Raw genomic sequence first — 13,662 nt, forward strand, 5'->3', positions numbered from 1 at the left:
CTCAGGAAGTTGAAGCTGAGGCAGGAGAATCTCTTGAGCCCAGGAGGTTGAGGCTACAGTGATCCATGATTGCACCACTGCACTCCAGCCTGGGTTACAGAGTGAGACCTTGTCTCGAGAAAAACCTGCAAACAAAAATACACGAAATATGGCCAGTGTGACTGAGGAAATGAAGTTTAGTTTTAATTTTGATTCAAATAGCCACATATGGCTAGTGGCTGACATACTGGACAGTGAAGCTCTAGACTCAGGAATACTGGACGCTGCTGAGAATGGGATGGATTCTCTTGCAGAAAAACAGGAAAAGTGAGTAGAATTCTTCAAGTGACTGCTGAGATCTGTCGGCCTCTTCTATTACATGGCACCCAGGTTGGAGGATTCCTTTCTGACAAAACTATGCTGCCAAATTTATATGAATAACAGAATAATACTCATATTATTATTAATAATATTCAGTTATTCCCAAGAGAGCAGCCGGCACTCTAATTCATCACCCAGTGACAGCACCCTCACCTAGAGTCAGCATTTGTTGTGGTCATTTTGTTTTGAGATGGGGTCTCACTGTGTTGCCCAGGCTGGCCTTGAACTCCTGGGCTCAAGCAGTCCTCCCCCATCAGCCTCACATCCATCAGCATTTTAAATGCCTCCCTCTCAAATGTGACTAGGTAGCCAAGGATCACCATGCATTTGGGGAAAGCTGCCCAGCTGAAATGGAAATCAATGCAAACAGAAGAAAAAGAACTGAAACAAGACATGACAGGGAACATAAGAAAAAAAAATAGTTTTTTTAAGAGAGAAGATATCGCAACCTAAAACAAGATCAGAGGCTATATAAAAGATCGGAGGAACACGTTTCTACATTCAGGCGCCTCCTGACTCACCTGAATTCCAACAGAGCACAGTAAGCGCCAGTTCTCCGCCTGCCCTGGATTGGGCCCTGCAGTTGCAGAGAAAGCTTGGGAATAAAAATGGAGGTAAATCTTTAAGTGATTACCTATTCTTCTGACCCACCAGCTAAAAATCGGTGTTCCCACCACTTTCTCCTCAGGTTCAACTGATTTGACAGCAGCTTACAGAGCTCAGGGAAACACTTTGCTTATGTTGACCTATTTATTATAGTGGATACAGAGGAACAGATGGGAAAGATGCATAGGGCCAGGTATGAGGGAAGGTTACAGAGCTTCCATGCTCTTTCCAGGGGCACCACGTTCCAGGAACCTCCACATTTTCAGCTATCTGGAAGCTCTGCAAACCCAGTCCTCTGAGGGCTTTATGGAAGCATCATTACATAGGCATGATTGACTACATCATTGCCTATTGCTGATCAACTCAACCTTCAGCACCTCTTCCCTCCCCAGAGGTAGGGGGAGTGAGGCTGACATTCTAACCCTCCAATCTTGCCTTGGTCTTTCTGGTGCCAGCCTCCATCCTGAAGCCACCTAGGGATCCCCAGCGATTAGTCATCTCATTAGCAAAGCAAGATACCTTTATTGATCTGGCCGTTCCTAGGGCTTGAGGAGCTGTGGCTAGGAACAGAGATGAAGGCCAGTGGATCACTGGAGGGCTCCCACTATCTCACTTTTGGGGTAGAAGTGGACATTCTGAGGTGAGGAGTGGTTGGCTCAGAACCTCTGACTTGCGTGTTCAATCCCAGGCAGAGAGACATCGCTAGGACCTGCCAGAGTAAGTAAGCTGCTCACGTGGCAGTCATCTGCAGGTGTGGGTGCAGACACATCTAGCTGAGAGTTGGGTGCCACCATTCCAGATGCCTGTCCCCAGAAAGAAAACCTCAGACCAGTAAAGCTCAGAATGGAGGTTTGATCCGAATACCAAGGACGATATAAGCAGAGTTGCTTTAAGGATGCTATTGCTGTTGTCCATGGGAAAGACCCTTTATGCCTGAATTATTTTGATTCCAGATTGAAGGAAAAACTGCTAATTTCAGGTAGTTTTATAGAGGCTGGGGTTTTGGACATTGCTGTTTGACTATAAACTCTCAATAAGGTAGGGAAATAAATTAGAAATCATGGGTGTGCATTTGTAGAGACTTGACAGACTTATTTTGCAGTTGGGGCTTCAGGGCCCAGAACCTTTTAGCATCCCTGCCCTAGTTGAAATCAGACACACCCTCTCCCTGGTATCCAAACAAAGCTAGTTCAGGTGCTGCCCTGAAGGGATTTGGTTGATGTGAAGTCCCAAGTCCTTAAATTAATCAACAGGAGTACTTCCTGGACGGGACTGATTTGATCAGGTGGGTGATATGTAAGTTCTCCTCCTTTACAGGGGAATACACCAGGACTCGGAGAGTCCCACTTCCCATCTCAGACGCTCTCAAGATGGTGACCTCTCTGGGTTTTAACACCTGGAACAAGCCGGGTGCGGTGGCTCACACCTGTCCATCCCAGCACTTTGGGAGGCCAAGATGGGCAGATCAGCTGAGGTTGGGAGTTTGCGACCAGCCTGGCCAACATGGTGAAACCCCATCTCTACTAAAAATACAAAAAGTAGCCAGGCATAGTGGTACATGCCTGTAATCCCAGCTACTCTAGAGGCTGAGGCATGAAAATCGCTTGAACCTGGGAGGCGGAGGTTGCAGTGAGCTGAGGTCACGCCACTGCACTCTAGCCTGAGCAACGGAGCAAGACTCTGTCTTTTAAAAAAAAAAAAAAAAAAACGCTTGGAACAGGCAGAGCCTAGAGAATGCGTGTGGACTTCCCATCTGTGCCAAATGTGCCTTGGAGAAAACCCACATAGCTGAATGATTCAAGTCAAGCAGCACGGGAAGGGATCAGCCACATAGCAGTGCCCCGTGCACCCTGGCAGAAAGGAATGTTTCTGTCCATTGACATTTGTAGGTGTTCAGTTTGGAATCAGTCTGTTTTGGGAGTCACCACCCATCAACTTGTCAGTCCCAAGGGCACTCATGAAGCAATCACCCATTGAATCTGCACTGGGGCCATCCTGCATCACTGTGAGAAACGGGAGACCTCCACAGAGAAAGTGAAGGTCCAAGGTCCAGAAGGCCAGACTCGGCCCCTGTGGAGTCCTCCGATGAGGCAGATGAAGAATTTTCATTCATTGGGAAACCCAAGGAACGGGAGGCAGAGCCTGAGGAACAGGAGGAGGGCTCATCCAGCCAGCCAGGCTTTGGCATTTTCAGGACCAGGTGAATGACAAGAGGAAGAGAGACTGGCTGGCATTTGAAAACAGTAGAGCCTGGAGTGATAGAAGCAGGCGGTTTCAGAAGAGAAGGAGGTGCCTTGTGCCTGGAATGAGATGTTAGTGAAGAAAAGGAAGAAACCGAGGATAAGGAGATGGAGTGGCAGTGCAGCACCCTGTGTCAGGGAGCACAGGAGAGGAGACAGGAAGGTAGGAGGCACGGGGCCGGGGGTGAGGAGTGGCATCCTGGGGAGCTCAGAGCAGTTCTGAGTACGGAGAGTCCACAGACAGTGAGGATGAGATGGAGTCTCGCCTGATGCAGGCCCTCACTGGGAAGAAGGGCCGAGTGACAGTTCAGAACCTGAGGCTGAAGCATTGAACGAGAAGGAGCCGTTGCAGGAGGCAAAAGGCACGCTGAGGACGCATGGTGCCCCCTCCAGACTGTAGGAGACCAAGGAAGAGCCGGCAGAGAGCAGGTGGGGCCGCACTACTCTGGATGCGCTTAACACCAAGAGGAGAGTCAGGAGGAGCAGGAGGCATGGAAAGTTCAGAAGCTATAACGAACAAGGGGACAGGGACGAGAAAGAAGAGCTTGAGAAAGAGGAAGCAGAAATTGAGCACCTGGGAAACCTGGCTGAGGAAGAGCAGCAAGCTGAGCTTCAGGCGTATGGGCAAGGTCATTACCAGCAAAGCCATTCAGGGCAAATATGAGAAATATACAAAAGAGCTTTCAGTGCCCCTACCCTGGAGGATCATTTTAACAAAGCCATGCTTCCTAAAGTCATGCAAGAACTTTGAGCACTCTGGTTATACCAAATACACCCATGGTGGGGATTGAGACACCACCTCCTTCTACCCAACATGGGGCCAAGAGAGTGCCCAGAACACAAAGTTCTTCAAACAAAAGGCAGCTGAAGCACAAGATGTAGTTGGGCAGCCGTTTGCCAAGAAGCGGAAGAGTACATAGGAGTCAACCAACTCCTTGTTCTCCCCAATGTGGAACTCAAGGGGAAGTCTCAGCATCTGGTCCTTGATTTGCTTTTCCTGTTATTTACATGGCCCCTGAATCCAGCCTTCAGACCTACTGCCATGCCTGTGATACTGCGTGGCCCAGTTTTTGAAGGTGCTTTGTGGAATTTAGACTTGTGCTGAAAAATCCCCCAGAAAAGCATATCCAGGGAGGATTAGAGGCTTCCCACTTATTTCCAGGAAATCTTAGGTTTCATCCATACTAAGACTTCCCATGTTTACATAAGACTGTTCTGATTTTTAATTTTAGAGAGGGAGTCTCGCTACATTGCCCATGCTGGATTTGAACTTCTGGGCTCAAGTGATCCCCCTGCCTCAGCCTCCCAGGTAGCTGGGATTACAGGCTTGTGCCACCACACCTCACTCTGAGTTTCATTTTCCAGCCCCTTAGCTTGGGTCAGAGACATGGGCATGTAAGTGGACAATCAATTTAACTCTTAGGGTTAGGAGTAAAATGCCAGGAAATCTAAACTCATTGAAACTTGTTTTTCATTTCTGGAAGAAGTACATTTTTCTAGATGGACATACTTTTGATCCATTTATGTGGCATATCAAGAAATAAAAGAAACACACTCCCCCAAAAGAGAAAAAAACATACAAGAAGGAATGCAACCTCTGTGCCAGGCCATTCCCAGTGTTTCACTGGTGCCCTGGGGTCCACATGCTTTTTTAAAGAAGGCTAGGCTGGGCACGGTGGCTCACTCCTGTAATCCCAGCACTTTGGGAGGCCAAGGCAGGCGGATCACCTGAGGTCGGGAGTTCAAGACCAACCTGACCAACATGGAGAAACCCCGTCTCTACTAACAATACAAAATTAGCTGAGCGTGGTGGCGCATGCCTGTAATTGCAGCTACTCAGGAGGCTGAGGCAGGAGAATCACTTGAACCCAGGAGGCAGAGGTGGCGGTGAGCTGAGATCATGCCATTGCACTCCAGCCTGGGCAACAAGAGCGAAACTCTGTCTCAAAAAAAAAAAAAAAAAAAAAAACCAAAAGACTAAAGTGCGCCAAATCTGCATTAAATTGAAGAATGTCAGACCTGCCTCTTAGACCTAGCGTGTGGCCTGCACATCCAGGTTCATGACACAGCATTGTCTTTTGAAAGTAATATGCCAAAGTCAGATGTCAGCCGAGGGTTCTACACACAGAATATGAAGAGAGATCTGAAACTCTGATGGAACACGTCCAATGAGCATGCTGGAGAAAGACACATCCCCCAGTGTCGTGCTGCTCAAACTGGCCTGGACCATACCCTACTATCAAAGAAATCAGCCTCACATTCGCTCCTGCTGGGTGAAAGGAGAGTATCAGAGAAAAGAGAAGCATCCCTACAGACACAAGAAGCCTACACATCTGGACGATCCCCTTGCTGATCAAAATGTTGAAGATTCATATTATGGAATCAGTGACCCTGTAGCAGATAAGCTTCCAAAGCAGACTTCAACCATGCCTCATCTGGACCCACCGGAGGACGAGACTCTCACGACATTAGAGGTAGATGGTGTGGGTGAAACAGATCAGAGAAATCATTTCTACCAGTTTGGAAAGATTGACGATCACTCTAATGCAGAAACAGCAGGGTGCTTTCACCCAGTTTTCCACAAGGCAGGCTGCAGACATGGCTGCTGAGAAGGCCTTTAATAAGTTGATTGTAATGGCCACAGACTCAACATGAAATGAAGAAGATCTCAAGCAGCCAGAGGAAAAGAAAAAGAAGGAGGGAACCACGTACTCTGGGATCAAGCTAGAGCCTTTCCCAGGACTGCCGTGAGCTCTTCCTCCTGTTGCAGCAGAGGATGCAGCAGCCAGCTACTTCAGCCTACCCCTAAGTGATCCTCCATCACTGTGGTGAACATTGCCGTGCCACCCCCACTACTCCCCGTACCGTCAGGTTTGGGGCCACACATGTTCCACCCAATGAGACCACCTCATTCCTTTCATGAAGACTCTAGGACCAGTCCTTCTCAGGACCCTCAGAGAATGGGAGCTTGTGCTGGAAAACACAGTAGCCCCCAGCACATGAGCACTACTCTGGGGCTCTGTGGAAGAAAGGGCACTTAAAAATCCCAGTAAATGAGTTTTGGAGTAAATGTATTTTTCCTTTGTAGTTTCCATGGTAGCTGAATATGCTCAGATATGGACAGTCGGTGAACGACAGCCATGCTTCTTTACACATAATCAAAGACTCAGTGGCCTTCAGATAAGCTGCTGAAGACACATCTGGTTACAAATACAACATGACTAATAAAACCTAATGTCTGTTGCGCTCATCTCTGTGGGAATAAGTGACTGGGTGAATTGGAATGCCCAATGGAGCTGCCATCTCAATTACACGTTCATTTTCTACCTTCTCGGTGGGGGCGGGCAGGGGAGAATTGATCTTCAGTAAAAGACTTTTGGGCCAGCTGGGCTCCGTGGCTCACGCCTGTAATCCCAGCACTTTGGGAGGCTGAGGCGGGTGGATCACTTAAGGTCAGGAATTCGAGGCCAGCCGGGCCAACATGGTGAAACCTCATCTCTACTAAAAACACAAAAAGTAGCCGGGCATGGTGGCAAACGCCTGTAATCCCAGCTACTGGGGAGGCTGAGGCAGGAGAATCTCTTGAACCCAGGAGGTGGAGGTTGCAGTGAGCCGAGATCATGCCGTTGTACTCCAGCCTGGGTGACAGAGCGACACTCTATCTCAAACAAAACAAAACAAAACACCTTTGGGCTATTTTTATGTCCATGGGAGTATTTTTCTTTGTATCATCTTTTTTAATAAAAAAAAAAAAAGAAAAAGAAAAAAATGCTAGTACTACTCACTGCCGTGTGTCAGGGTGATTTAACTCTTTTGATGTCACACCCTCAGACAAGTAGAAACCAGCTGCCTGCAAAGCCCAAATGCTTTCTTTCCTCTCCTTTATTACTAAAGGAATCTGACTGATAGTTGTACTTCTCTATATCATCAAAAAATAAAATAAAAAAATAAAAATTACTTTGTATTCCTATCAGTTGGATGGAAACACAAATTTCGTGGAGCTGTGTATTATTGAAAAAACCTGGTGTCTCGGATGAAATTATTTTCAACAACGTCCTGTAAGATGCTTTCTTTAACAAACGGAAATGAAAAGCGTGGAGTGTTTGAGTGGAAGACTTGTGACCTCAGCCGGAACTAGGATCTTCCACATTCACCTTTGTGTGTCTTCAGGAGCTCATTGGAATTTCCTGCTCTGGGCAGGGTGGTCTTAGAAAGTTTGGGTATAACTATTATAGATGATAAAGGAAACTTGATGATGTGTTAAAAAATAAATTTTAAAAAAGAGAAGAAGGGAGAAATCATGAAAGAAGTAATTCCAGCAATTTTCACCATACTGAAGAAAGAATTCAGATTGAAAATGAAAAACGTCTTATGCCATCCAACAGAACTACATCTGTTCAGCAGAGGGCATGTACAGAAACGTTTATGACAGCCCTATCTCTAGTATCCCCGAAATGGAAATAGTCACAAGTCCATCCTCATTAAAACTGGATACATCAATTATATATATATATATATATATATATAGTGGAACAAGAGTGAATGAATTGCCACCACATGCAGCGACGTGGGTGAATCAGACAAAATTAATGGTGAATGAAAGAGACCAGGAGCAAAAGAGTACATATTTTTTAAAAATACTACTGGGCACAGTGGCTCATGCCTGTAATCCCAGCACTTTGGGAGTCCGAGGCGGGTGGATCACGAGGTCGCGAGATCGAGACCATCCTGGCTAACATGGTGAAACCCTGTCTCTACTAAAAATACAAAAAATTACCCAGGTGTGGTGGTGGGTGCCTGTAGTCCCAGCTACTCGAGAGGCTGAGGCAGGAGAATGGCGTGAACCCGGGAGGTGGAGCTTGCAGTGAGCCGAGATTGCACCACTGCACTCCAGCCTGGGCAACAGAGCAAGACTCCGTCTCAAAAACAAACAAAAAAATACCTTATAATGATTTCATTTCTATAAAAATTCAAACACAGGCAAACTGATCTATGGTACTGGAAATTACAATAGTGGTTCTCACAAGGGGCCGATAGTGGCTCTTGGTAGCATTGTTTCTTAATCTAGGTATTAATTGCACAAAATGTTCATTTTGTAAAATGATTTGTGCTCTTCTGTATGTTATACTTCAGTAAAAACTTAACGTTTTTCTAAGTTCCATATCAAAACACACCATAGTGAAATTTATGGGGATAAAGAGGAGATTCAAAAAGCTTTGGTTGGGGCTGGGTGACGGTGGGGAGATAAAAGGATCAAGACAGTATAACTTAAGACTTCTTAAAAGTATTACTGGAAAGTAAACAACAATGGAGAAATGCCTATAACATGCTAAGGGGAAATTATGTCCAAACTGTCAATCAAGCGAGAAGGTAAAATAAAGACATTTCGTAAAATGTAGTCTCAAAAAATTTTCTCCCTATGCATCCTTTCTCAGGAAGTTTCTAGAAGACATCACAAAAATAAGAACAGGGAAGACAGAGGACCCAGGGAACAGAAAAGAAAGGAAGAGAATTTCCAAAATGATGGTTGGAAGCAGCTGTAGACCTGCAGGCTTGGAGATGAATCCAGGCCCCGTGGAGCAGGATCGAGGATGCTGCCAAGAAGTCAGTAGCGCAAGTGGTATGAGAGGAGTTTTAAAGTTCTGTTGGAGAGTATGGTGACAAATAGTGATAGGAACCTAGAAAGCTAAGCAAATGGAAATAGAAAAGATAATTACTAGCTACCAGAAAACAAAAAGATGTCCAAGAAAGGAAATGCAATGAGTGTCCACTACAGTGAAAAATACTTACACAGTGTTGAATAATATGAATGTTGATTTAATTTTTAGGCCGGGCATGGTAGCTCATGCCTGTAATCCCAGCACTTTGGGAGGCTGAGCAGGCAGATGACCTGAGGTCAGGAATTCGAGACCAGCCTGGCCAACATGGTGAAACCCCGTCTCCACTGAAAATACAAAAATTAGCCAGGTGTATTAGCGTGTGCCTGTAGTCCCAGCTACTCTGGAGGCTGAAGCAGGAAAATCACTTGAACCCAGAAGACAGAGCTTGCAGTGAGCCGAGATTGCACCACTGAACTCCAGTTCAAAACAAAATAATTTTAAAATATACATAGTGGGAAATTAGAAGGAGGAGGAGGAGGGGAGAAGTATATTGCATCATGAGGAAAAAGTTAGAAAAAAGTCTGAATCCTAATACCCTATGATAGGAAGTCAATGTTATGTTTTATATACTAGGCATATATGTTATTTTGATAATTTTAAAACACTGAGGAGAAAATAATTGTTTCATCTGCAACACAGTGAGAATTATTTGTTGCAGTAACTTCTATTTGAGAAAATAAAACATTTTTCTATCCCTTCTGAAGGAAACCTTTAAGTGCACTTGAATTTTTTATCTAGTTCTGTAGTGTACAAGGTAAGAAAATCAAATTTAAAACATGCTTCCATTTCCCAAATTATGTTATTGGTAATAATTACAAAAATGGACTTATATTATCTGAGTGTGTTGCTTAGCTTTTGCCTATATTCCCGTCTTAATTGTGAGCAGAAAATAGGTTTATTTTTGTTTCAGTTTTTGTTTTGAGACAGAGTTTTGCTCTCATTGCCCAGGCTGGAGTGCAGTGGCAAAATTTCACCTCCCTGCAATCTCCACCTCCCAGGTTCGAGTGATTCTCCTGCCTCAGCCTCCCAAGTAGCTGGGATTACAGGCGCGTGGCACCACACCTGGCTAACTTTTGTATTTTTAGTAGAGATGCAGTTTTGCCATGTTGGTCAGGCTGGTCTCGAACTCCTGACCTCAGGTGATCTGCCCTCCTCAGCTTCCCAAAGTGCTGGGATTACAGGTGTGAGCCACTGTGCCCGGCCAGTTTTTAAAAAGTGCACATTAATTCAATTAAGAGGAATGATAAGATATAATAAGCATACTGAAGCCATTCATCCTAGAAACTTCCAGAATTTCAAATGGCAAAGAGAAGCATGGAGGAAAAGATGTTACCTTTTTTGTGAATTACTAGCATCAATCATCTTTCCAGCTTAGAGAAAGTAGCAATACATACATATGCAAACACACAATTTTTTCCCCAAAATATTGAATTTCAGAAGTTCTCATTCTCATGATAACTATTTTTGTTGCTTCCAAATCTTGACAATTAAGAAAGTTGAGAATGAACTAAGCAAACACTGACGTTCCCTCGTTTTCAAAGTGCTGGCAAAGCACAGCTTCAGATGAACTCCATCAAGTGCTGCTGGCTGGCTTGTCAAGACAGAGGCTACAATTCTATGATAGGGCAGAAAGAGAAAGGCTGAGTGGGGAAGGTTGTACAGAGGACCCTCCTTATCCAAAGATTTATTATGAGAGTCCCTGCAGAAAAGATTAACAAATAATCTAATACCGACTTGTGAAATCAGTCCTCATTCAAGCATCTATCTCCTCTTAGCATCTGTAAGTCGCTGAACAGTCTCTCCAGTGCTGTAAACATTAAAGCAGAGCAAATGGATAGCATAGTGAAAATGCTAATCTAGAAGGTGGAAAATGTCATGGAGCCTATGAAAGTGATGTTAGAAAACAGCTTGAACTGGCCAGGCATGGTGGCTCATACCTGTAATCCCAGGACTTTGGGAGGCCAGGGCAGGCGGATCACCTGAGGCCAGGAGTTTAAGACCAGCCTGGCCAATGTGGTGAAACCCTGTCTCTACTAAAAATACAAAAGTTAAGTGGTGAGGTGGCGCAAGCCCATAATCCCAGCTGTTCGGGAGGCTGAGACAGGAGAATCGTTTGAACCCAGAGGCGGAGGTTGCAATGAGCCAAGATGGTGTCAAAAACAAAAAACAAAACAAAACAAAAAACAGCTTGAACCATAGGCTAGAGTTAGACTAATTAACAACATAGAAAAAAAGAGTAAGATAAGGATGATAACATAATAGGTGCTTCCAAAAAGAATGACAAGAATATTTAAAAATGTATAAGGGCAGTCCTTGGAAAATTGACAAACCTCTCCTTAAATATTTGTGGGGGGAAAAAATGACCATTTTAATGATCAAGCTATACAAGTCCACCAGGAAGGGTATTATATTGTGCTAGCATCCATTTTTGTAGAACAGAGCTTTCCCCCAGAGAAGGGAGCCATGGGAGGCTAAAGTGAGAGACGAGACTGAGTTTGGCCTGGGCCATGGAGTGTGACTGAGCTGGCTGAGTGAGCAGGGGAAACGGGACCAGCTCAGGGAGGAACTTGAATCAGAATGAGGAATTTAGACCATCATCTTTTTCACATGTTCACCAACCTGGGGAGATAAAGATAGTCTTAGGGCTGGGCGCAGTGGCTCACGCCTATAATCCCAGCACTTTGGGAGGCCGAGGCGGGCGGATCACCTGAGGTCAGGAGTTTCAGACCAGCCTTACCAACATGGAGAAACTCCATCTCCACTAAAAATACAAAATTTGCCGGGTGTGGTGGTGCACACCTGTAATCCCAGCTACTTGAGAAGCTGAGGCAGGAAAATTGCTTGAACCTGGGAGGCAGAGGTTGTGGTGAGCCAAGATTGCACCATTGCACGCCAACCTGGGCAACGAATGAAACTCCGTCTTAAAGAAAATAAAAGATAGTCTTTACCAGGATTTACTACAGAATTTTCAAATTGGGGATTTTTTGTTTTAATTACGTAAGGAAAAAATTTATAATACATTGCAATTAGCTAATAGAATTATTATTTTATGACACTTCTGTTTCAGTTTTATACACGCGTATACCTGTGTCACAAGGCAAATATTGATCTTACTGAGAGTCATGTAATCCAAAATTTGGGCTGCGCATGGTGGCTCACACCTGTAATCCTAGCACTTTAGGAGGCCGAGGCTGGTGGATCACTCGAGGTCAGGAGTTTGAGATCAGCCTGGCCAACATGGTGAAACCCCGTCTTCACTAAAAATACAAAAATTGGCCAGACCTGATGGTGTACACCTGTGATCCCAGCTACTCGGGAGGCTGAGGCAGGAGAATCGCTTGAACCCAGAAGGTGAAGGTTGCAATGACCCGAGATCACACCTCTGTACTCCAGCCTGGGTGACAGAGTGAGAGTCTGTCTCAAAAACAACAAAAAACAAAGTTTGCAAGACACAGCCCTAGGCTGGGCACGGTGGCTCAAGCCTGTAATCCCAGCACTTTGGGAGGCCGAGACGGGCGGATCACGAGGTCAGGAGATCAAGACCATCCTGGCTAACACGGTGAAACCCCGTCTCTACCAAAAAATACAAAAAACTAGCCGGGCGAGGTGGCGGGCGCCTGTAGTCCCAGCTACTCGGGAGGCTGAGGCAGGAGAATGGCGTAAACCCGGGAGGCGGAGCTTGCAGTGAGCTGAGATCCGGCCACTGCACTCCAGCCCGGGCGACAGAGCGAGACTCCGTCTCAAAAAAAAAAAAAAAAAAGAAAGCCACAGAGGTAGAGGAAGCTTTATGGTTCTGTTGTAGATGAGAACCCAGAAGCCCTAACTGAGCCACATTGGAGAATAGCACCAGACTGAAGTCCCTGGGCTGTGGTTGCACAGATGTCCCCAGGCTCCAATCCCAATGCCTCCCTGCATGCACATCGGCTTGAAGGCCCTTTGCTTGGCCCCACTGCTGCTGAATCCTTCTGTCTGCCCTGCTGCATGTGAATCTGGGTCTCAGGGTGGAAAAAATATATGTTTTGGGCTCAGCTGGACCTGAGTCTGAAGCTTAGTTCAGCCCTTTACAGGTGAAGTTATGAAGCCATTGTGCTACTCTGTTGCCTCTTCTGTAAAAGTGGGGGAAATAACACCTATTTCATACGGTTGTAATGAGGATTTAAAGAATACATGTCACCTCCAATCAAGCCGTATTCTACTTCTAGGAGCTCATCTGTGGAAGTACTCATGTGCACAGATTCACATACATGGATGGTTGATTGCAGTCTTATAAAACCAAACATCTGGAAGGAGGCTAAAAATCTAATAAGGGGCGGGCATGGTGGCTCACCCCTGTAATCCCAGCACTTTGGGAGGCCGAGGCAGGTGGATTACTTGAGGTCAGGAGTTTGAGACCAGCCTGGTCAACATGGCGAAACCCCGTCTCTACTAAACATAGAAAAATGAGCCAGACATGGTGGCGCATGCCTATGGTCCAGTCCCAGCTACTTGGGAGGTTGAGGCAGGAGAATCACTTGAACCTAGGAGGCGGAGCTTGCAGTGAGCTGAGATTGCGCCACTGCACTCCAGCCTGGGTGACAGAGTGAGACACAGTCTCAAAAAATATATATTAAAAAATAAGGGATTGATTTATTTTTAATTATGACATAGCAATATAATGGAATACTATGGACCTATTTAAAAGAATGAAGTATACCTATGTCTACTTATATGGAAAGATATCTGCCTCACTACTTAGTGGAAAAAAAACAAGTTGCAAAATCCTGACCCCTTTTTTTTTTTTTTTTTTTTTTTTTTTT

At 45.3% G+C, this 13,662-nt stretch overlaps 1 pseudogene; it reads left to right on the forward strand.

Annotated features, from left to right (window-relative positions):
• The first annotated feature begins 968 nt into the window (after positions 1-968).
• On the forward strand, positions 969-6,247 carry LOC108524800 (pre-mRNA-splicing factor RBM22-like; annotated as a pseudogene).
• The last annotated feature ends 7,415 nt before the right edge of the window (positions 6,248-13,662 follow it).

Source organism: Rhinopithecus bieti, unplaced genomic scaffold (genome assembly GCF_001698545.2).
Source record: "Rhinopithecus bieti isolate Rb0 unplaced genomic scaffold, ASM169854v2 scaffold_81659, whole genome shotgun sequence".
Lineage (NCBI taxonomy): Eukaryota > Metazoa > Chordata > Mammalia > Primates > Cercopithecidae > Rhinopithecus > Rhinopithecus bieti.